The sequence below is a fragment of the Bactrocera tryoni genome, chromosome 4, assembly GCF_016617805.1.
Source record: "Bactrocera tryoni isolate S06 chromosome 4, CSIRO_BtryS06_freeze2, whole genome shotgun sequence".
NCBI lineage: Eukaryota > Metazoa > Arthropoda > Insecta > Diptera > Tephritidae > Bactrocera > Bactrocera tryoni.
This window is the reverse complement of record NC_052502.1, coordinates 19400227-19427035: the sequence shown is the minus strand read 5'-3', so window position 1 is coordinate 19427035 and position 26809 is coordinate 19400227. Positions and strand designations below refer to the sequence as shown.

At 35.3% G+C, this 26809-nt stretch overlaps 1 protein-coding gene across 7 annotated transcripts in view; it reads right to left on the bottom strand.

Annotated features, from left to right (window-relative positions):
- Positions 1-26809, bottom strand: part of LOC120775003 (protein scalloped) — a 289532-nt gene that overhangs the window by 78059 nt on the left and 184664 nt on the right. The window lies entirely within an intron of this gene.

The following is a 26809-nucleotide window of genomic DNA, read 5'->3' as shown; positions in this document are numbered from 1 at the left end:
GTGTGTTGCATCAGTGTATTGAAGGCAAAAGGCAATGCCACGGCAACGCAGGATAACTCATTGTTGTGGCGCTACAAATACACTTACACATACATACATATATATAAATATGTGCGATTTTGGATTGAGCGCATTGAGTGAAAGCGAAATTACGAGAAGTCAAATGTGCCTGTCGTTGTGCGGCTGCCAGGTCGAGTCTAAAATATTGTTGGTCTGGGTGCCTGTGTATGTGTGAGGCATGGAAATTTTCAAAATAGCAATTCAAAAGAAATCAAAAACACTCAGACTCACACTCAATTTTGAGTATTTGAGCGTTTGAGTGTTTCTAATTGCACGCAAACACACTCAAGGAACACCTTGACAGCAACGAAGGATATCTGATATGTGAGGAGTTGTATGTTTGTAAGCATGTGTATGTGTGTGTGCGTTACATGAACGCCATGAAAACGTGGTTTGTTCGACATTTCCTGTGTTGCACGGTCGCTAATTTCAATGAATGTGCGCTTGGCGGCGTCTTCGGTGTACCCCCGTACCCCCGTTACACCTACTCAATATTTGCCGCTTGGCAGCGCGCAATTAATAATCATAATTCTCATTAATTTTATGTGGCACTGTAGTGGTTTAGGGCATATTTCTGGGCGATGTGGCATGAGTGTATGTATGTAGGTATTTAAATGTGTGTGTATGTGTGTATATATACATATATGTATCTACGGTATATATTTACATATATGTGTGTGTGTGTATATGTATGCGTTTTTCTATGCCTGCATGTTCGTGTCGCGCCCCCTTCGGAATCTCAGGAATCTCGAGAATGTCAAGAACAACAACAACTACCTAGTAACAACAACAACAACAATAATAATAATAATAAAAACAACAACAACAACAACAACAACAATAATAAAAAACAACAACAACCTACCTCTACTCAAACAACAACCACAACCGTTAGCCTAGGCAAATGTCGCATTTTACGCGCAAGCATGTATATTTCTTTTTTATTTTCGTTATTATTGGTAAAAATTCCCGACACAAAACCACCCCAAACACCGCGACCTTTATGGAAATGTGCTGCAGCGCGCTGCGTTGGCCCAAATGCATGCTGACGCTGTGTTGTTGCTAGCATTCATCGTGCCATAGGGCAGGGTTGTTCTACAATACGCTCCCATTCCCCTTCTCCCCTACTACTCACCAACCAACTAACAACTTCACCTTCGCCTCAACAATTTCTATTTCGGTTTATTAGCGTGCGGCGTGTTTCAGCTGTCGAACCACCGTCGCTCATATGAATTTCCGAAATTCCAATTGCCCCTTTACCTTGCCTAGTACGCCTAGTGTTGCCACACACATACATACGGTACATACATGTGCACATATGCGGGGCTGGCATTCCCGAAAAATAGAATTTCAGCTGCTCGTGTGCGCTTTCTCACTTGGAATTACTATTTTTACCAAAGTTTCCAATTAGAAATTGCAATAAAGTGCGTTCGAAATGCAGGCGCACAGTGATTACACACAGGCACACACGCACACAAACATAGATGGTCATATACGCTTGTGAAAATATAAATAATTATGCTTTTGGTGGTGGCTTATGGTGGTAGCCTTTGCACGGCACGCATTTGCGCTCACCGATCGTGCTGGTGTTTCACTTGGCTGACTTTGTTGTGGTGGATTGTTGGATTGGAATTTTTTAGGGGTGCAAAGGTAGACCAAATGCCTAACAACGATATACAAATGGCATGTTTCGCGTTATGTTGCGTTTGGGTGTATGTGTGTGTGTGCCTCCCTATAATTATGGAATGTTGGTAAGTAAATATTCGACTAAGGCTGCGCATAATTACAAATCAAATGAAAAAATGGAAATGTTAGCATTCGTGAGCTTCTGAAATTCTGAAAGTATGCGATATGAATGCTATGCATATGCATACACACACAAAAATATAAAAACATATATACAAGTATGTACATATGTACCTATGCGAGCTGACATGAATCGAAGGATGCAGCGTATGAAGCTGGTTGAAGATTTTATTTTATAGGATTTTTTAGAGCCTGATTAAATTTCTTGGCTTTGTAGCTAAAAAATAATAATAAACTGATTATAAAAGAGTAGATAGCAGAAAAGAAAAAAACCATGAAAAACATTTGCATTGAAGCTGGAATACCCGTTACAAATAAAGAAACTTCCATATAAGAACATAATTTTGATGGATCAGTTCCTATGACAGCTATATGCTATAGCTGACCGATCTACGAAATGATAGCTATATTTTCGACAAAAATCCGTGCTAAATTTCGTGTAGATATCTAATCAAATAAAAAAGTTTTTCATACAAAGACCTGATTTTGATTGGTCAGTTTGTATGACAGCTATATGCTATGGCAGTCCGATCTAAACAATTTGCTCGGAGATTATATGTTTGACTAAAAAAATAATTTATGCCGAATTTCGTGAAAACAACTCGTCAAGCAAAAAAAAGTTTTCGTTACAAAGACCTGATTTTGATTGGTCAGTTTATACGACAGCTATATGCTATAGTAGTCCGATATTGGCGATTCTGATAACTAAGCGGTTCCTTGAGTAGAAAAAGATGTGTGCAAAGTTTCAGATCAATAACTCAAAAACTAAGGGACTATTTCACGTATACAAAGACAGTTAGACAAGACTAAATCGCCTCAGCTCGTCATGCTAATCATTTATATAAGATCTTCGATGTTTCCCTCTGAGTAGTATCATCCTTGTGGCATAATTAATATACCCTGTTGAGCGTATAAAGATTGTTTCAACAAGTAAGGAAGGGCTAAGTTCGGGTGTCACCGAACATTTTATACTCTCGCATGATAAAGTGATAATCGAGATTTCGTTATCCGTCATTTACATATTTTTTTATTTTGCTGTAAAATTAATTAGATTAGTAGTTCCTGAGGTATGGTTTTTGGTCCATAAGTGGGCGACGCCACGCCCAATTTTAAAAAAGCCCAAGTGCAGCTTCCTTCTGCCACTTCTTCCGTAAAATTTAGTGTTTCTGACGTTTTTTGTTAGTCGGTTAACGCACTTTTAGTGATTTTCAACATAACCTTTGTATGGGAGGTGGGCGTCGTTATTATCCGATTTTTCCATTTTGAACTGTATATGGAAATGCCTAAAGGAAACGACTCTGCAGAGTTTGGTTGACATAGCTATAGTAGTTTCCGAGATATGTACAAAAACTTAGTAGGGGGCAGGGGCCACGCCCACTTTTCCCAAAAGCATTACGTCCAAATATGCCCATCCTTAATGCGATCCTTTTTGCCAAATTTCACTTTAATATCTTTATTTATGGCTTAGTTATGACACTTTATAGGTTTTCGGTTTTCGCCATTTTGTGGGCGTGGCAGTTGGCCGATTTTGCCCATCTTCGAACTCAGCCTTCTTATGGAGCCAAGAAATACGTGTACCAAGTTTCATCATGATATCACAATTTTTACTCAAGTTACAGCTTGCACGCACGGACGGACGGACAGACAGACATCTGGATTTCAACTCTACTCGTCACCCTGATCACGTTGGTATATATAACCCTATATCTGACCCTTTTAGTTTAAGGACTTATTAACAACCGTTATGTGAACAAAACTATAATACTCTCCTTAGTAACTTTGTTGCGAGAGTATAAAAATTGTTTGAGTAGTCTGGATTCAAACTGCAAAATCATGATATTTCATAGATACATATAATCTAATCACTAATCTCCTCTAATAATCATCATGTTTCTCAGGAAATTTCAAAGCATTTTGATGCCTAATGCTTTTCCGTTTTTTTCTCCAAACAATTTAGTTTCCAATACACCGCAAAGGTGAATGCACTCTGCAGCAAAATGCGCATTGTGAAAATCGGCAAATCATTATTGAAAGAGCGAATAGATCACACATTACTAGTTTTTGAAGGATCATAGATGATCGGAGAGTAATAGCTATGTACTTACTGAGAGAGGCGATGAGGGGTGAGTGAGGGCATATGCTGCTTGAAGTGAGTGTGCATGTATTTATGTTTACTGCAAAGGCACTCACTTTTACGCATAGTGTAGTGCACGATTTTTGATATCTATGCACACACATACGCACATACCACTAAATATGCGCAGTTTAAGCGGGACAGCTGCATTTATTGCATGCTTGGCTAATTTTCTAGCGATGGTTTGGACTTTTATTTTGCTTTAGATTATTAAATTGCTTTTGTGCAATGATTCGACTTGAAGATGATTGCGCAAGGCTTAATAACTCGAAAATGTTGCTAAAACCAATAAAATTTTGAGTTTAAAAATTTGTATTTCAGTTTAATTTTTTTTTTATTTTTGTTTAAATCTTTAGTTTTTGTTGCCCACTTTTAGGCTGACATACAATTTTTGGTTTTTATTAAAGCTTTATGGAATTTCACAGCATTTTAGACGGTGGGATGAGTTCATATGGTTTATGAAGTATTGGAATTTTGAAACAATTGAAATTTAAAGTGAAGAAATAACTTTGTTTTGGTTAGAAATTTTGTTTGTGTTGCCTACATTGAGGCTGAAATTGATGAAGTTAAGTTTTTTATAGTGAGAAACGGCTTAAGAAATTAAAATTGTTGAGTTTAGAGAAAAAAATAAAATTTAGAATAAAAAAATCATTTTTGATAATATTTGAGTTTTATGTTGCCTACAATTAGGCAAAACTTGATGAAGTTAAGTTTTTTATAGTGAAGAAAGGGTTAAGAAATTGAAAGTATAGCAAATCAAATTTAAGATTAAAAACATTATTTTTGATAATATTTGAGTTTTATGTTGCCTACAATTAGGCTGAAATTTAAGAAATTAAATTTTATGAAACTTATACATTGCCTAATTTTATACTGAAAATATATAATAATAAAAAAAACTATAACTAAAACCTAAGCATTGCCTACGATTAGGCTAAAATTGAATGTTTCTTAAATAAAATTTATACATTGCCTACAATTAGGCTGAAATTAAAAAATACCATTGTAAGAAATTTATGCATTGCCTACATTTAGGTTGAAAATGAAAAAAGTACTAATTTATGAAATTTTAGTTTTGCCTACATTTATGCTGAAATTGAAAACAAAAATTGTGAAACTTAGGAACTGCCTACTACTTAGGCTGAAATTGAATGTTCTTTAAATTAAACTTATGCATTGCCTACATTTAGGCAGCAATTATGAAAATTTATTGCGCTAAATTTAGGCTGAAATTAAAAAAAAACAATGCATCAAGCGTCTCTCTTCAATCTCTAATTATGCCGAAATTGAGAAAAAAGTTATGTGAAACTTAAGCATTGCCTACATATAGGCTGAAATTAAAAATAGTCTATATTTAGGAAATTTAATCATTATCAAGCATATACATTATTATTTTCGAGTAAATTTTTACCCACTATATTTTTATAGAATTTGGGAGTATTTTTTGGTATAAGTGGAGTAAAAGTCGTTCGCATAAAATAACTGTGGTGAATAAGAATTTATGGAAAATTCACAAGAACGATAAGTAAGGCAAAATCAGAGACGAGTGTGTCGAGAAATGGATTTGAAGTGACAAAATTGATTAAATTCGCATTAAAAACAAGAGTATAATGGAAAATAAAATAATGAATAAATGAAAAAAAAATACTGGACTACATTTTTTGACCCAAATTTGAAGGGTAGGTCAGGTTATTGAAGCAAAGTGCATTCAAAGCATTAATACCCTTCAAATCAGGGTCAAAAAATATGTTCTCGAAGTTTTTAAAAATTTATTCCCTATTATTTCTTTTCCAGGGCTTTAGAATCATTATTGCAATATGAATCGCATACTGCGGAGAAATCTGAATGCGATTCACTTTAATACAAAGCGATATATTCAAAAACGTTGTGCGAGGTTAGAATGAAGGAATGTGAAAATTTTAAGTTGGAGTAATTTTTTTTCTTGCAAACCGGTTACTCCGTAAATATCTGATTTAATAATAAATTTTAATGCACCGCTGAAGAAAACTCGTCTGAATTAAGATACGAAACTCGCTTTCAAAACAACAAAGAAATGCATATGCAATCAAAAGAAAGACGACAAAAAATTCGCTTAACAAAATATATTGAATTTTTGAGCATGTTTATTTGTGTGTATGCGTGTGTGTGTCCCGTTGCATACACGGAATTTATTTGTAAAAATTATTTTGATAACTCGCGCAAGCGCAACAAACACGCGACGCGCACACAATACGAAAATGCACAGCCATAAAGCATTGCCAAACTACAAGCACGCAGCTGCATACGCACACATACACACAGTACATATGTGTATGTATATGTGCATGAGTGCCTGCATTTGCATTGTGGCATATGTGCAGCGCGAAGCCAAGGCACCCCACACTTGGCCGGCAGGCACAGTGCCGCCGCCAGCAAGGACGACGACAATGATGAATAGCAAACAAGCAACATGCAACACAAAACAACAACAACAAAAGCAACAACAACACGGCTGACAATAACAATAACTGTTACACCAACTGGCATTCAAAGCGACAGCAAATGGAAATGTAAGCGAATGCGTCATGGTTGTGTTGTTGTTGTTGTTGCTGTTGCTTGCCGTGTCCTTTGCAGGCGGCGTGCACACAGGACGACGCAATGCAGCGCGATGTGGCGCGGCAGTAACAACAAAGTCACCTTACAGCGCCTGGGCTTTGGCATGAAGTACACGCTGTTGTTGTTGTACGTTAGCTTAGGGTATTTTCACACTCAAACACACACACTGATACGCCATACACACATATATGTGTATATGTAAAAATGCACGTGCGTGTAAGTGTGTGCGTGTGTGTCCTTTGGTAGCGAATGAAAGTAAACGCTGTGCACGGGAAGGTTGTTATTGTTGGCAGGAAGCGGCACGGATGGGGAGGGGTTTGGTGGCGGCAGCAAGGAGACGCATTTTTCAAATTCCATGCAACATTTTAACGGTGACGCGTCGCATTCGCGTTCACTATGAGTTTTTCACATTTTGTACGCTGCGCTTGTATATGTGTGTATGTGTGTGTGTGAGTGTGTGCTTGCGTGTTTGCCCGCCACTCGCTTACAAAGTAAACGCGCCGAAAGGAAAGCGCATATTTTGTGTGTAAATGCTTGCATTCGAATGAGTGGGAATTTGTTTGTATCCATGCACAGCAATAACAACATCAACAACAACAATGTACATGCGTGTGTGTGTGTGTGGAGATGTCCTTTATGCGCATATGTGTGCATGTATGCGTGCCATAAAAAATAAATACAATTTTGCTACCCGCGAGCCGCTGGTTCAGCACTAAGCACAGCATAAGTGGCTGAGAAATTTATGAACAAGCGCTCAAAGGGTGTGGTTCCGATCGGTTTTTGCTTTGCTTAGCAGAGCAGGTGAGCTGTACTGCTTTATTAAAATATAGTTCCAGTTCTTTGCTAAGTAAACCAATTTTGCGTAACTGGCAATGACTTACGAATGGATTTCTAGCTGGGAATTGCATGGAAATATTTTAGTGAGCTCCAAAATTTAGTTGGTTTAGCTCTGGCATAAGATTATCTCTAGAAATTTCCATAACTTGTTCAATAAGTCAACTTGACACATTGGATCTCAGCTCTAAAAAGTTAAGGGTACACGAATTTATTACAAAACGTCGCTAGATTTCAACTCTGAGACAAATTTTGAGCATTAAAATTATAAAATCATTCGCGTTGACCCTTCTTTTTCTCCTTTATTGGCGTTGACATCGCTTACGCGTCTATAGCAGAATTGCCTCTTAGTCCAAATTAACCTACAATATTTGAAAAGTATAAAAAAATTTTAAAATGGCATAATAGTTTATGCCACAACCAACACCTTAAACCCTCCTCCTCAGCTTGAGTAGTGCAAACATTAAAAAAAAAATCACGCGCTCTTGGACATCTAAGCTCAAGCTATTGAAGAAATGTCTTCAAATGACATTATTGCAACTTTAAATATATAGTAAGGGTCAAACCATCGCACGTTCAACTTTTGCTGATGACTTTTTCTTTTGAGAATTTATGGTTGATAGCTTAGATGTATATATCTACAACTTAAGCCGATTACAAGTCTAATTTCAAGTCTCACTTTAAACTTTTTTCCAGTTCAACATACACTTTAATCTATTTAGCCTTTTGGAAAGGTTTTTTTGCTTGTTAGTGCTTAAGCACTCATAAATATGCTTAAATACATCCTTACGTTGCCTACAATTAGGCGCAATTGTCAGTTTAGCGAAGTTGCGCACCGCATTTGAAAAATTTGCTATTTGTAATTATATGGGTTCAAGAAAAACACTTAAGTGAATAATTCAATTTAGTATTTTTTAAAAATTTATTTATTGTGGTTTTAAGACACATTTCAGAAACTTAGAAATATTATTATTAAATTGTGAAAAAAAATTTCTTGCCCAATCTGTTGTACTGTCATTTCAGTCAATCAGCGTTTTCCTCGAAACTGAATTTTTCAAATTAGTAGCCTCACAAAAACCTTATCTAGTAATCTATGTATGATTTTTAATATTTTTTAGAAATTTTTTTTCTTCAAAAATTTAATCTTACACCGTTTCGCGAAGAAATGACTAAAACCTAACAACATATGTAAGTAATTCTTATTAATTTAAGAGCCCGTTTTTTATTTTGTTTCAGTTAGCACAAGATTGAAGAATCACAGTAGCTCTTAGAGGATCTCCTGAAAAAGCTGATTCCGAAAATTGGCCTGTAGTCGTTATTTGGTATCACAATGTCAACATAAATATTTTATTATACACTCAAATATATGTTTAATAAAACATGAAAGACACAGTTTCGAATCCTGTTTCTTACGTTCAGAGAAAATTTCAAATGTAAGCGTTTTTTAAGGGTCTGGACAAGACGCACTCTTTATGCTTCTGATTGAAGGCACTTAATGTAGAAGTTGTTAGAAAAGTTGTCTCTATTATATGCGACGAAACAGATGATCTTCTTTGAAATTATTATGTTTCGTTAAAATTGATCAACAGGATCGAAAAACGAAACACTTAGTTTTTGTGAGCATATAATCACGATTATTAGTCAAATTAAAGCTTATCTATCAACAAATGAGCGCAACTAAATATCTATCCAAGTTACATACCCGTTGACACCGAACCCATCCAAGTTACCTACCCAAAATTAAAATAATGAAATTTAATAACTGAGAGCTCTTACAAGTTGGAGCTCTTCTACAAACAATGAATCTTCGAAAGGCCTTTCAGAAGACTAACGTTTGTGAGAAAAAACTCTTCCTTACTTTTTACATTTTTTTGGAGCCATGTGAAGAAGTTCAAGAAAGTGAGGAGAGTCACCACTGAGCACCATTCACTTAGGAGTGCTCAGAAATGATACTTTTTTATATGGCTCAAGCAGTTCACAACCTCTGGTCTTAGCCCAAGTAACTTCTGGGTAGCCGAAGAAGTTTGAAGGCGGGCTAAAGTGAGAAGGTGAATCTTCCCTTTCCAAGATTTCGGGGTGGGTTTGGTACCTCAAATAAAAATGACAAAATATATAATTTTATCTTTTTTTGAAATTCCCATGAATTTATCAAAGCCACAAAGCTTATATGACATATTTATGTTTTGGGCCATAAAACGACAACGAAAAATTATTGAACCTTACAATGGTCGGTTCCCAAATTACTTCAGTATAAAAATTATTTATCAATAATATTAAAAAAAAAAAAATAGCTGGCAATTATACAAGTGCCCATTTCAATTTTACTCCTCAAACAGCCGGCAATTATGAGCTCGCATTTTGAGAGGCAACCAAGCGAACTACCTCGGAAAGCGCCAAACAAACCTATACACTTAAAAACCTATTAAGAAAATGTTATTATAATTATTATTACCTGCGACGTGCAACATTTGATGGAGCATTTGCATGCATGCCACAAATGCAACATAATGTGGCAAAGCGATGTGGCGAATGGTAAGAATATTGATACTAAAAAAATTTGTCGGTTGCTCCGTTGCACTGTTCCTACCGGTATTTCGTTGGCTCTTTTCTTGCTTGCTCCGCTTTGTTGCATGTCGATTCCGCTGCCTGCGGGAAGATTTGACTGCCCCAACGTCAAACACGCCACCGCTCAAGCTTTGCAATAAGCTGCAAGCTCTAGCTGCTTCAATATGCGAGCTGACTAAGTGACTGTGGAATTGAGGGACTTGCTATATATTTTTGTGTCTCTATACGCTCTTCTTCGCGCTCCGCATCAACAATTACCGAACCTCGAATGTCTTTTTAAGCTCTGCTTTGGCGCGATTACCAATTGAGTTGCAACGTTCACAATCATTTGCCAATTTGGCTGACGACTCAATGGAGGCATAAACGAAATTGCTTTGCGTGTTGACCAAACACATACATTCATACATACACATATGAATATATATGGCAGGCATTTCCACGAGCATAAGCGGCACTTCGCTGATTTTTTGTCACCAAACGCTTTCGATAATCCCTCAAGCTAAAGTTGCCAAGCCGCACGAATGTGCGAGTGCGTCATTTCCGCGCGGCGGCCAGTCCATTTGTCTGCCTTTCTATCTTCAACGTACGCTTGATTTCATCAAAGACATGTTGCCCTATTCATTGCGGATTTTTGGCTTTATAGCGGTGGTTTTATTGCCATTTAATTGACTTCAAATTGACGGTCAATTATTGGCTGGCGCTTTGCTGATCGCCGGAACGATTAACGGACCAAGACTTACAATAAGTTAGGTTAACATTTAAGAAATGGCGGCGAAGTGTAATGCAATTTTCATATGAGGGAGATAAAGTTCGACAAGCCAGTGATATTTTGAATTCGTCGCGGAGTAACTTTTCATTTAGTCCTTTCGAAGAAATCCATATCTAGAAGACTGCAGGAAATGTCTAGAGCAAGGCACCAGGAAAACAATGGAGCATCTCTTGTGCACTAGTCCCGCATTGGCAGGATTACACTGTAAGCATCTGGGGTCCTCGCTGTATTATACACTGGAACTTTTCTAAAACTCCTGAATATAGTTTCCATTCTTTCTTTAAACTACTCTGCGAATTTAGGCAAGTAATGGTTCCGTGGCACTTTCTCTGAAGCTCACAAGGTATTAAGAGCTCAAATAGTAAACTTCTCCAGGAAATATGGCGCTAGGTTAGCTTAAGTTCGAACCGAAACCTCCCTTAAGCAGCTTAGTATGCCGGTCCGTTGTGATACCTAAAACTTCTTAGTAAATAACCATATAACCATCACAAATCGACAAAGTGCTTTGAGTTTGCCGAAATGTTTCAATCTCAGTCCTACTAAGGCTTAACAATGGAGTATTAAGTGGCTTGATGTTTCCTCCTCAACTTCCTCAACACAACTTTGACAGCTTATGTACGATAAAAGTTTAGCCTTAAAGAAATAATGCCTAATGGATGATGTCTAGCGAGAATAAGTTTAGCCTTAAAGAAATAATGCCTAATGGATAATGTCCAGCGAGAATTCCAACGATTGCGTCAATATGCACATTGCTAAGTCCAAGTAGTTCAGTAGATCTCCTGCGCTCTACTTTATCTCGCAAACGCAACTGTTCTAATTTAAGCTAGTACGATGACCACTGATCGGAATTTTAAAAGAGTTTATGAACACAGATCTTTGAGATTTTGAACAAGTATGGCAAAAGGTTTGTATATATAAGTATTGCTCTTCGAAACACTTTCGAGATTTCTTAAAATTTAGTAGGATTTAGGTCTGTCACAATCTCATTTCCAGAAATTTCACAATTTGTTTAATAAATAATCTCGACACATTGAATCTAAGCTCTAAGAAGTTAAGAGTATACAAATTTCTTACACAAGATCGCTAGGCTTCAACTCTGAGACAAATTTTGAGCAAATGAATTACAAAATCAACCAGGTAAAAGCTCCATCTTTGGGTTGCTCCTTGGTTCAAATTAAACTACCATAATCGAAAAGTAAAAAAAATGTCTAAAATGGAATAAAAATGTTTGCCACGATGATCACCTTAAACTCTCCCCCTCAGCTTAAGTAGTATAAACTAAAACAAAACCACGCGTTGTGGGACATCTTAGCTCTAGTTATTGAAGAAATGTCTCCAAAAGGCGTTGTTGTAACTTTGTAAATATACTAAGGCACAAAATGATCACTCGTCCGTATTTTGCTGATATATTTTTCTTTTGAACTCGATAAACACTTATTGCTGCATTTTTATAAACAGCAGGAGAATTGGAGGCCATTGAAATAGAACGAATGAAAGAACGAATCCCGTTTTTCAAATGTTTGTTGTTTGTTTATCTTATTTGAACTTACTTGTTTTATATTTACTCCACTTTTTTATGATAAGTGCCTTCAAAAAAGTTTTGGTAACCATTATGTATAAGCACCTTTCAAAAACAAAACTCTTCAGTGATTTCTACTGCTTATTGATTGCTGTCGCTTATCCTCCACAGTTTCTTTCTTACATATTTTCAATGGCAATCAGACATGTATGTATATGGCTTTTATAAGAAATTTAATTATATGTATATTTGCCTCAAGATGAAATATTAAGAATAATTCCTATCGAAAAGTGAAATATTCAAATTAATTGGCAATTGATATTAAATATTTAATAAATTATAAAAATATTTAAATTGCCATAAAAATATTTAGTTAATAGACACCTAAAGTCATATACATATTGCACGTGATATGCTATGCACAAATGTTTGTTCGAAAATGCATTTGGAAGCAGGCGAAAACGGAAATTTCATATTTTTGTATTCTTGAGATGTATACAGGGTCTTCAAATCGCATGTATATTTTTGGTTAGCATATGTTGGTATCTGAGAATTATATTGATCCAACGGCGTCTGAATATACCGCTAAGTTATATAGTGAAACAATCTGTTCGAAATTTTGTTTCCACTCAAAAGCTTTGTTAATGCAGATTTGGGGAGTTTTTTTGACAGCTGGAAGGTTTGGTAATCTGTTTCGATGTACTTCCTGTTTGAGTTTGAAATATTGTTTGTAATACTTGAAATAAAACCGCTTTAGATACCTTAAAATTATATTCTTTATATAATAAAAAAAATGAAATTAGTATACCTTAAAATTCCTACTAATATAGGAGCATTTATGATTATTGTGCGGTGAACGGTGTTGAATTTTCTGCCAGAACATGTGCCAGTATTGGTAGAAGATTCAGCTGACAGCGATCCTCTAACCTTTGGGCATAATTAAAACCACCAAACTGCCGCATGAAGTTGAAGACAACTTTGGAAAAGTCAACACCAAAAATGAACGCTATTTTAAACGATTGATTGAAAATTTAATATATGGTTAAGCAAAAATGGTTATACTAGTGGTTATGTATATATTATTTATTGACGAAATTCATGACTCGATTTTTCTTGGAAATATTTTTAGTAGTTATAAACCAAGCGAAAGCTTTTAGGCTAACAAAAAATGTAAGCAAAGTGCTGCTAAGGAATGATCTATGGGAGCTATGAGATAAAGCAAGCATTTAAAACTGAATCACAATTGTGAAAAGGTCTCATTGGTATTAATTGTAATATATTCATACTACACAATATGTCACTTATGAATCTAACAACGTTTTTTACTTATTGAAACACCCTTTAGTAAATTGCTCAAATTAAAGTAACAAGACGCCCGAAAATTGCATATTTTTGCCAATAATTCAAATTTTACACATTTTCCACTAATTAAAAGTAATTACTTTCAAGTGCCTAAGGGAAAATTTTCAAAATATGGAAATATATGTGTGTTTATCGCCAAATAGTGATAAGATGATTTTTGCACTTCATTAAAATACTCTTTGCCGTGTGTGCGGCAGGTCGACTGTACAAATAAGTTTTGCCAAATTAATTATTTTGTGGTTTTTGCGGAATTTTCGAAATTATTTAATTCATCAAATGCACGCCATATATTTTCCAAATGATAACAGTACATTTTTATGCAACAAAAACAATAAAATATTGGCAGCAATTAAAGTCGACTGCAATTTCATCATCATTTCCTTGTCGCTCATGTGCTTATGTGTGTGTGTGTGCAGGAAAATATGAAACGATTCGATTGTCTTAACTGATGTCGACAAAAATTTCTCATCACACCCACACAATGGCCGCCCACTCGCTAAATTATGTTGTTGTCGATTACATTGTAACTGTTGGCAATTAAAATACAACACCTCTGCAACGAAATTTATGATTATTGACAATTTAATTTGAATTTTTTCGATTCAATAACGATAAATCACAAATATGTAGACATGATTGCGCCGATAAACCCATACGAAGACAGTTGACGATGACTTATGCATGGTCGGGTGCGGGGTTTGTATGTTTCTTTACTAATTAAGATCGCGTTAGACTTGTGAGAAGAAGAAGAGAAGTCAATAAAAGAGATATGGAAATTAAATTTTGGAGCAACAATTATAGGGGTGTGTCGTGAAGTGAACCAAGTTGTGTGCTGTCAAATCATTAGCTCTTAATTGTAAATGTTTTGCTCATTAATCACTATTTAGGCAAAGAAATATTTAGCGAATAATAAAATGTTAACTTCAGCTGGTACATAGCTGTAGACTTCAGGGATTTCTTGATAAACATCTAAGACTTTTTGGTTTACGCTTGGCGAATAATGACGATATTTATACCCCACATCTCATTTAATTGTCATAAAAAACATTCTGGCTCTCTTACTAACCTTAGAAAAGACCTTAAAAGCATAAATGGCTGAAACAAAAATTGATGGCAAGGGGTTCGTGAATGTTTTCAAGCGCTTTCCGTATATAATTTTTCCTGTCCAATTCGTCAGATTGACACATACGCGTAAGCCTAATTTGGAGTAAAATAAGTGTTGAAATAATATTTAGGAAGCTAATGTCCGGAAGGATGGAGTCAGGAGTAAAGTTCTCTGAACGTCATACACTTGGAAGTGGCGAGGAACGATTATTTAACATATGGCTCAAGCAGCTCACGACTTCCTGTCTTAGACCAAGTATCGTCTGGGTAGCCAAAACACATCCTTTTGAAGGCGAGCTAAGGTGAGAAGGCGAAACATTTTTTCCCAGGGTTGTGCGCCGGGTTTGGGACCCGCCACGTAAAAAATATTTCAAGTGAAAAGCAGAAAACAACCTCGGATGATAGACCCTCCTTTTGAGACTGTGTGAAAGATTAAAGCGCACCGTCAACAAACTGATTGGACTTTATCAGTGTGACTTCAGGCCTTTAAAACCAACAACTGATCAGATATTCACCATACGCTGAGTCTTGGAATATGCTCGTGAAAACATAATCAATACACACCACCTCTTCGTCGATTTCAAATTCTCTATCGTCTATCTTGGAACCAGTATTAACATTAAAAATAACATCAGTCTCGAAATCCAAGGCAGAATGACTCTTGACAACTGGTTCAACTGTGGACTGAGTAGGAAATTGATAAGTAAACAAGGACCAAATTATACAAGTCGCTCATTATTTCCGTTCCGGAGGCATGGACAATGACATTATCTGATGAGTCGGTCTTAGGAGTGTTTGCGAGAAAGGTTTTGCAGAAGATTTATGGTTCATGGCGCTTTGGCAACGGCGAGTACCCCAGTCGCTGGGCTGCACGAGTTATACGACGGCATTGACAAAGCTCAGCGAATTAAGGGACAGCGGATAGGCTGGCTAGATCATGTCGTCCGAATGGATGAAAACACTCCAGAAAATAGCATGCTTTTAGGAGAATTATATGTTTTTATGCAAAATACTTTTCTAAATTTATTTGTGCTCAAACAAGTCCTCTAGCAAGGAATCAAATAACCTCAATACAACAATACACCCAAACCAAAAATACAACAACTAATTTTTTTTTAATTTTCCAAAAAGTTAAGTGTGTCATTTTCTGGTAAATATAAATTTTCGAGTGATTCGACTTTTTCGAAAATATTTTCTGCTGCTCATTCAAAAAGCCACTCTACGTCACTCTACAAATACCCATCAGCACGACCCACAATCGCCAAACAACGCAGCCAAAAATCATAATTTACGCAAAACGCCCGCTTGCAACCAATGCAACCAAAAGCAAACGATTAATGCAACAATATTTGTACGCACGTGTGTGTGGCAAGCTGCCGAAAGCGTTCAGCACTGCTTTAGCCATTGTGTTTACGTCTATTTGAAATACGCGTGGCACACTTTTAGGCAAATAAACCAGACGTGCACACATAACGGTACATAAATGAGCGCAATCGAGCGCGATAATTGCGCGGCTGTTGCACTACGATTCGATTGTTGATTGCCGAAAATACAAAAACAACAAAACATGATTGTAATAATTCCAAAAACAACAAGAACAACAGCGCGGATGACGGACATTAGCAGCGGCGAAGACGCCGATGACGACCGCGGCGCCGGCAACTCGCCAGCGACGTGCCGCAACGCTTCAATGCACAAGCAAATTGCGCAAAAACAACAACAACAACAACAACAGCAATTGCCGCTGCCGATTTTGATTTCTCACATGTTGCAAAGGCAGTTGCATTCACACACACACACACACACACACGCCACATGCGCATTTGTGTGTGCGCCTCTGTGCTTGCGTTGCGACTACTTGTGGCATGTGTGCAATTGTGTTGCATTATGCTTATAAGCCATTTGTGCGCTGTGTTTTATTGCCAATGCTCATATGCGATGCGCACTCAATTGTTGCAATCGTAAAATTTGTTGATTGTTGTGTGCGCTTTGCAGCGCTTCTTCACTGCTTTGGCCGCGCCAAGCGCTTTGCCGCCCCTCACACGCCACCATTGACAACAAAGTGCTTCATTGTGCGGTGCGCCGCTTATAAGTTGCCTCGCTGATTGCTACTGCTTTGTTGTGTTTACTTTTGTGGCAATTTAATGTTTCTTGTTCTGCTCCAAATCGGTCTGTGTCTGTTTCTTCGCTTCTTTCATGTGCCACACAATTTCAAAATATTGCTAATCTTTATTTTTTTGGTTTGCAAATTTTTATTTTTTTTTTATTTTTTGCAAAAAGCTTTAAAAGTGTCTTAAAGTGCTTTTTTTGTATTTTAATTGGGAGCATGAGCTTCAGCGTGGCTGTAGAACATTAGAATGCACCCGTAGAGGTGAGCTTACTCAAAAATAACTCCCTCTATATTAATATGCAGACATTCGAATCACCCTGTGATACACAATTTGAGATCTGCAAAGTAATGATGTTAGAAAGTTATCGCTATCGATCTCGTCTCTCGACCGCAGTGTCTTAGGCAATAAAGAAGAAGATCTCGCAGCGCAGATTTCAGACCTAAAAAGTCTGTTAGGACTTTCTTAACTTTCAACATGTATAAACTAGAAAGGAAGAAAATTATGTCTCACTGTAGGTTTTATTCAAAACTTGTACTCAAAGCATACCTAAATTTTCAAAACATCAAATCTCGACACACTTAATTACATACATATTGTCAAAAATGGAATGTCTGAAGCATATAATTGCTCAGAAGCCAGCTTTTGCCATTAGGAATTGTGCTCCATCAGGACAACTCCAGTCTATAGACATAGATAGAGACTAGGCAGAAGCTGTGAGGGCTTTGTCGGTAGGTTTTCTTGCAACCATCTTATAGTATGTACCAGATTCTCTATGGTGAATTATTTTGCTGATGCTTCTAGAGCTTCCTTTAGAATATCTACCCTCCCAGTTTTTACCAATTGGAACTAGGATGGTTTGCGTGCCGGTTAAATCATCGGTCCATATTTCTTCAAAAATATTGCCGGTAAGAACGACGACATTTGGTTTTAACAAGACGGCGGAACTTTCCACATATATCATCAATCAATGGATTTATTGAGAGAACACTTCAGTGAGCAGCCACGTTTCACGTTTTGGGTCCGTCGATTGGTCACCATGTTCGTGTGATATCACACAATTGGACTTTTTCCTGTGGGGATATGTATAGTCTAAAGTCTATGCGGACAATTCCGCTTCGTTTCAGGCCTTGTAGCAAAACATCACGCGTGTCATTCGGCAGTTATCAGTTGAAATGCTCGAACAAGACATCGAAAATTGAACTCAACGCATGGATCAGCAGACACCTAAACGCGGCCCACATTTGAAAGAGTTAATCTTTCGAATTAAAATAATAGATTTTAAATCCCCAATAGATTTTAAATTTCTGTGTTTTTTCTCCACAAAAGTAGGGCACCCGAAATGTATCACCCTTTTTATTGACAATATATAAAATTTAACTTATCAATTCAACTATAAAAATGCTAGATAAAGGAATTATGTAAGTAGTGTTTTGAAGTTAGAAAAAAAAGATTTCTTGATCCTTGTGAAGAATACTACAAAGAATACAATAAAAATGTGCTCAATTGCTAATAAATATTTTTCGCCTGTACGTGTTTGAATTCATATATGGTAAGTTCTTCTGAACCCCCCGGAAGTTAGTTTTAATGCATTAGTTGAATATACAAATTTTTTAAACGTATTTTAAACTGTTTTTGAACTTAGCCGATTTGTGTTCCTTTGGGTATTTGTCCTTTAGACATTGGTGGCATACAGCTAGTAACTCTTAACATGCTTGTTTGTGTGTGTTTACTCACCTAAAACGAAAAGAAATGAAATAAATGATTAGTTTAATTAATTCTAGTATTCATTTTTCAAAATTTCAAAAACGTAAAAAAAGTTATACATTAGAGAGATGACTATAGAGCTCGACATCACGAGTTCATTTGAATGATATTTCGGTATGAAACGCGTTCGTGCTTGACTCGTTCCGATAAAGCTGAATTTTTTGAACAAGAGTATCGTAAACAGGTCTTTTTGAACATGCTTGATCTTGCGAATTCCATATTCATGGAGAGCATTATAAGCAATACTATCATGTACCATCTCTATGTAATTCCTGCGCTATTTTTGGCATTTTCTTTTTTGTTCGCTTATTTAATTTAATTCGTGTGTTTTATTTCTTTCACACAAGATTTTCCTTTCATCAAACAATTCAATTACCTTTTCTAATTAGCTTCTGTTTTCTTTTGTGCAAGTCACTTCCTATTTGGTTTTAATTTTACAATTGTTTTTTGTTATTCTTATCTTTCTTTTTGTGCTTTGGTTCTTTTTTGTCTGCGCTAAATTTAAAATCAATTTTATGCCAAAATAACACATCTGTTCAATTGGCAAGGCAATCATTATTTTTGTTTTGTGCAAAGTCTGCCGAACGAAAATACTCGTAATAGCCGCAGAAGTCAATAGAATTTGGGCAATGCCTGTCAAATGTATGTAAATAATGCGCTGAAGCAATTTGTACGACAAACGAATAGATAATACTCAACCCACATTGTACATATGTATATATCGAAAAAAATACTTGGCAACAAAGCTTAGTTATTAGATACACAAACACACACGAGTCAATTATACAAACGAAATTAAAAATCAGCACGTGTGTGGGCTCGATAAGCACATCTGGGGGTTTTGACTGACGTCGGTAAGAACAAGCATGCTGTAGATTACAGACTTTTAAGAAATTTAGATATTTATATGTATGTAAAATGATTTATATATAAATTATAGCATTTAATTTCGGTTAGACAAATGTGAGTCAATCGCTTTCCAGTTATCGCTAACGAAAAAATAACCGAAAAATTGTTTTTTTTTTTAACCATAAAGCGATAAGCGGCCGATTCTGCTGCAGTATTTTGTGGTTGCAAATATGTTTAATGAAGAATAGTGGCAATAAGCAGCTTGAAACAGCAGTTGAACTTGATTAATATAGATTTTAATCGGTTATGTTCAAGTTAGGTGAGGTTATGGTGAACTAAAATGTGGTAAATAAAGTTATTTATATTTGTTATATTCTGCAAGCAAGTATATTAAACGGTATAAAATTTAAATTACTTGATTTAGAGAAAATTTAGTCATAAGCGAGGTTCTTTATCTAGGAAAAAATAAAATGCAAAAGGCAGCCTATAGCTTATGCACTCCTGGCCCTCTAGAAACGAAAGCAAAAGTCAAGTTAATACAAAAGTTAAATTTGCTTAAATTACCTTAAGCCGAATTAAGTGAAGTTAATTATTGCCTTGCGTTCAGGCTACGGTTGCGGCTAAGTTCAGATGAATATAATATAAAAAAGTTTGCTAAAATTAGCAAATTAGCGTTGAGTGGAATTAATTTACGTTAAGTTTTGCGTTACGTTAAGGTTACGGTTATTTCTACATTAAAATAAAAACAATAAAAATAAATTTCTTAAGTTGCATTAAGTCGAATTAGGTTAAGTTAAGTATTGCGTTATGTTAAGTTTACGGTAACGGCCAAGTTAAGATAAATATAATAAAAATATATTAGCTTAATTTACGTTAATTCGAATTAAGTTACGTTGACTTAAGGTTATGTTAAGGTTACGGTTACGGCTAAGTTCAGATAAATACAATATAAATAAGTTTGCTTAAATTACGTTAAGTCGAATTAATTTAAGTTAAGTTTTGCGTTACGTTAAGGTTACAGTTATGGCTAAATTAAGATAAAAACAATAAAAATAAATTTTCTTAAGTTGGGTTAAGCCGAATTGAGTTAAGTTAAGTATTGCGTTACGTTAAGGTTACGGTTACGGCTAAGTTAAGATAAATACAATATAAATAAATATACTTAAGTTACGTTAATTCGAATTAAGTTAAATAAAATATAAATAAATTTGTTCAAGTTACATTAAGTAGAATTAAGTTAAGTTAAGTATTGCGTTACGTTACGGTTACGGCTAAGTAAAGTTAAAAATTATTAAATTATTAGTCTGATGTTAATATTAACTCAATTTCGTGATAAGCGCAAAATTTTGTTTGAAATATTCTATGTTAAATGAACTAAAGTTAGCTTACCTATAATCTACAAAGAAGTAAGTCAGATTCATAATTATAATTTTTAAATTACTAAGCTCCAACTATCTCAGCGGACTTTGGAATTTATCAATATGAGTCGTTGTGACTTAGGAGAGGGCACAATATGCGTTAGGTCGCAGTGCAATCCTCATCTATTTATCTTATCTTAACTATCTCCACACCTTGCCTATTACATATAAATAGTACCTATATTCTCTCAAGACACTCGTTTTTAAGTGGCGCCTTGATATTAATACCCTTAACAAAACCTAGTATTAAGTAACATTTAATACACAAATCTTCAAAAGCCACACACACGGAAAATGATAAGGCGGAGACCTGCCTTTGCGCCACAATAAAAGCATTAGCTGAAACTTAATCAGATACTTAGCGTTGTATTATGAAAAGCTGCAGCTGTTTTCAAATCAGTTAAGTAAAATTGCTACAATAGTATTACATAAGCAAACATAAAACACTATTTGAGATAAGGATTGTCCAAAAACAAAGTAGAAAGTAGTAAACAACACTTATACAGTTATCAATATCGCGCGCAATCTAAAAGGAAATCATCAATTTATTTGTTTATCTTTTTTAATTACCCAGACACTTTACTAAGCTGTGCTACACATGTTCAATAAAAACGGAGGCACAAATATTGATAAGCAAATTTGGGTTAGTTAAGGGGACTTAAGGGAGAAAGCATAGTGGGGAAAGAAAATCTGAGATTTAATAACGATCGACAGGATAACATGTGTGTAACAAAAGCGGCAGTTTTAGATTATTCTCCTATAAACGAGTACGATTGAATAAATATCGATACAAATCATTATCGTTCTACTTGTATATCGATAAGTGTTTATCGAAAAAATATTTTTTAAATAAAAATGTGACATTTCTTATTAAAAATATAATTTGCATAGAAAAAACTTAGAAATATCATTAAAAATCGATATTGTCTGATATTTATATCGATAAGTGGTTATCGAAAAAATATTTTTTAAGTAGAAATGTGATATTTCTTATCAAAAATATAATTAGCATAAAAAAATAAGAAATATCGATTAAAGTCGATATCAATAGATTTGTATGTGCATACATACAGATGTATGTATATCCTTAAGTGTTTATTGAAAAAGTCTTTTTACAGAAAAAGTGTAATATTCGCCATCAAAAATATAATTTTAATATATGTATATAATTAAAAAAAAAATATCAATAAAAACATAGTTTTTATAAATTTTGTTGAAATTTAATATTGACTGGATTTATCAGTTTTTATCGATTGATTTCTGCGAAGAAGTAAGCCAAACTGTCAAAAACGCGGTATGAAACCCGATTTCGCGGGAAAAACATTCTACTATTTTCATTAATATATGTACATACATTAAATTAAGTACAAAACTGATGGACAGTTATCGGCTTTTAATTTTTTTATAGAACAATTGTCATATTTATGTGCAATAGAACGAACAAAGCTAAGGGGAAAACATCCAAAATATAATACAAATAAAATAAATTTAAAAATATCAGTAAAAACCCGATTTCGCGGGAAAAACATTATACTATTTTCATTAATATATGTACATACATTAAATTAAGTACAAAACTTACCGCTTGTGCATTAAAAACGATGTCTAAAAACATTATACTATTTTCGAAAATATAAATTAAAATAAGTACAAAGGTGATAGGTAGTTATCGATGAAAGTTTTAAGTTCTTTTTTACAGAACAAGAGTTATATTTGTAATATATTGAACAAATGTAAGAAAGAGCGCGTTAAAAATAAAATTTGGTTGTAATGAAAATTAAAAACATTTCGATAAAAATCGATATCGATATATCGATAAGTGGTTATCGATTTTTTTTTACTTTTTGGTGACAAAATTTATTGTTTAAAAAAAAATTTAATACCAACTAAATTTATCGCCTTTTATCGATTAATTTCTGTTAAGATATAAGGTAAACTGTTAAGAAATAAATATAAAATAACGGTAATGATGTCGGCAAATTAATGTGTGAACATAATGGTTGCTAGAGAAATGGATAATAGCCAGAAAATTCAAAGATACAAAAATCAAAAAGTTTTCACAAGAACTTCGTGGCATTAACAATAAATTTCTATGCAACAATCGGCTGCTGCGAAATCTGAGTAAACATTACGAGTGCAGTTATTATATAAGAACACAACAGTACAACAACAATAAACAAATGAATCAAGGCATGAACACTCACACAAACTAATAACAAACAATCACAGAAAGTGTCAAATTACTCCTGCCATAATGAAAGCCGACAGCAAAAATAAAAAACATACATGAAAAATCACAATCACACATACACACATAAATATATATAAAAACAAACAATTAAATATGCAAAAACGTACAAAAAGCGAAGTGAAGTCAAGTCAGCAATAAACCAAAAGTTACAATTCGAGCATTGTGAAGAGGTGGAGGTAAAGCGTTCTCTTGTCGTCACCCGGTGACTGCAACATTGCTTGGTAGCTCCTACATATAGTACATACATGTATAAGAAAGCAGAACGAAGCAAACAAAAGCGCAAAAGGCGTCTTGACAGCACGTTGACATAATTATGACAGTTGTCTCAGTTGAGCAAAGCCGTGGCATTACGAGTACCCAGCAACACACAGGCACAGAACACCAGTAAATTGTTAAAAAAAAGTGGCAGGCGCTTATTCTTCTTCTTCGTCCTCTACTTTGGCAAGTGTGCGCAGAGCTTCGTGCACCTGAAATGGCCGACAGATCTAATAAAATCTTTATTGGCAATTACGTTAGAGGCATAAATGCTAATTTATGCGCTTAGATTTTCCAAGGTGAGCCATGAAAGAGCGTAGAAATTGTACTTATTCGACCAGGTGCATTTGGTATGTATGTATATGGAAAAGTGCAGTTCATGGCCCACATACTGCATTATCTGCTGCTGAAGTATCAAATCAACCGGAATGAGTTTCCTCTTCTAAATCAGTTACAATTAATTTACAGTTACGAGAGGCTGGCGCGCAAAGATTTTTAGGTCGTTGGAGTAGCCATAAAAAATACTTGAAATTGCTTTAATTTAAGTTTGGATTGAAGAACTTCGAATTTCAATGACAAACCAGTCTCCTTAAATCGGTTGAATTGCATGTTATTGCTTGTTATCGGTCGCTGGTAATTCTCATTGGGTTTATAGATATTTGTTTATATAGCAGACTGCTTGCAGCAATTCAGTAGAATCTAATGTACTTTGGCGGTCGGTTTTTTCGGGCACTGAGGTACATATCAGGGAAAAAATCAGTAGTCTTGTCAGCTAAACTCAACCTTAAGTCCATACGGACATCTTAATTGTTCCTCCAAAGTATTAAGTGAGTTCTTTTTTAGTTTTATGCTTCTAACTGCTAAAAAACCGTTTATGATATTGAGCATAACTTATATGAGGTATAGAGAGGTAATCAAGAAATTAAAACTTTTAATATTATATAAAATCCTCTAAGTACTCGTCCAAATTTCTTGAGTATAAAAAATTTTTATTTTTAAATAAATTATTTTCAATCATAGAAAAAAGCTTTTTCCAACCGTAAAAAAATGAAGTTTGCGATCCCTTGACAGTCAGGTCTACGTAATCGGAACGGACCCGGATTTTTTATCCGGTCAAGGACTGTGAACACGGCAGAATTCTGCCGCTACGAAAACAACAACAACAACAACAGGTTTCAGAAAGAGGATTTAAATTAATGAAATGTCGTATCAAAGCTCCAATGATTCTAAACAGATTAATAAGGTTAATGAGCTTAGGACGGATAAAATAACACGCCAAAAATTCCCTTTCAAGGGGTCAATCGTCTCCAACGAAGATAACGACTTCGCCTAACCTCACAAAAACTAGTTCTGTAGCGTTAAATCGCACGATTATGGAGGTCCACTATGCAAGATAACGCACTCACCAAAAGTTTCCTCCTATAAATTGATTATTTCGTAGGCTGTATGGCTTGCAGTCGGCTTCATTTTCAAAGAAATATGGATCAATGATTCCCTCTACGCAATGAACATACCAAACCGCATAACCAAATGGCTTATCATCACTCGATGGTTGATAATTTTGTTTATTATTTTGTATCTATTCGACCAAAACTGGGCTTCCTCGCTGAACAAATTTTCTTGTGAAAATCGCATTCGGTGGCCAACTCGTTTAGAGCCCTATCACCGAATGTACAATGCGCTTGATGGTCACCCGCTGTTATACTTGCACGAGTTGAGTAAGTCCGCAAGGCAAAATATTTCCACAAAATCTTCCAAAAAGTGGCGATTCATAGCTCCAATTGTTGCGAGCAAAGGCGGATGAACTCGTTTGGATTTCCTTCGATACTCTGCTTTACAGCAGCAATAGGGTCTTCGGTGCGCACTGTACGGTGTCTTTGAGAATGCGCATTATCCACTAGACTAAGCATGGTGTAAAACTGTTTCATAGTTGATCGAATTATCGACTCTGCCGGGGGATTATGTTGATCGAATCCGATTACGTTGACCGAATATTGGATGATATTGCAGCGAACTGAAGCATTATTTTGGTAACTAATTTTTACGATTAGCGACCGTATTTCCGGAGTCTAGTCTACTCATTATGGAATTGGCAAACCAAACAGTTTGAAAATCAAGTTACAGGTGACAAAATGACCAAATCTGAAAAAAGTATTGCCTCAATGAAAACCACAGTCTAAAATAATACACGTTGTTTTAAGGAGAAAGAGATGAGCTGATACCTTCTTGAAAGCTAAGATATAACGGGGTTTTCAATAGTAAATTGTTCAAAACTTTTAAAAATCGAATTTGTTTTGCCAACGAATCGGATTTATAGGATAGTTATTGTGGGGGTTGCAGTCGTAAGAGTGAACTAGGACATAGAAAAAGGTGTAGACCAAACAGTAGCAGTAAAAATTATGAATATTTGAGTTATTGAATTATTGTGGGGGTTGTGGCCGTTAGGGTTTGACCTAACAGTAGTAGTAACAATTATGAATTATTTACCAACTGTATGATATTTCTACTATAATGAGAACAGGTTTAATGTATTCACGTTGGAACTCATTAGACCCGATCAAACTTTTTCGATTCGCCTCAAGTGGTCTTAGCGACGTCGCTCAGATAACAATATCAAAATCCCTAATATATTTCCCAACGTTTAACGGCTTCATAACTTTCTATTTCACTTAAACTCGTTTGTTGTCGTAAGGCTACCAAAGTTATCGTAGTGGAACTAATAGCAGAGCAATAAGGCAATGCGGAGCGGGCTGAAAAGAGCAAGAGTGTAAATGAAAGCATATAATTAAATTAAAATTAATTGCAAAGATTATTTGTTGCTAACTTTTGACATATTGCGCTCACTTTTTCAATATGGCAACGTCCAACTGCCTGCTGATTTTTTTTATAGATTAATCGACAGCAAACACCTGCTTGGAGACTTTAGCTGAAGGCAGCAGTCAAAATCATAAGACCTTCCGACATTTTTAGAAGCATGCGACCAAGTGCAAGTGCTTGGCTCTACGTCAAAAAAAAAAAATAAAAAAATAAAAAAAAAAAAAAAATAAAAAAAAAAATATAAAAAAAAATATATAAAAAAAAATATAAAAAAATAATACAAATAAAAAAGTTCTTTTGGCATTAGAAACACTTCTTCACTTGACAGATCAGCCAAAGCCCTTGGTGTATTTCCAATTTTTTATATTTTTACCTCGAGATTTCTTCTGTTAGTTTTTGGTATCTACAAAGAAAACAACCATCTGTGCAATGGGGCTTTAGTAATGAAATTTCGGAACAGATGGTCTCTGAATGCTAGCGCATTTCAACATACAAACTTATACATACAACCACGTAGATCAAAATCCCAATTAGCAAACGTGCATTGTGACTGACGAGCGTTGCGGTGATGCCAATACATTGCGGGCAATGCGGAA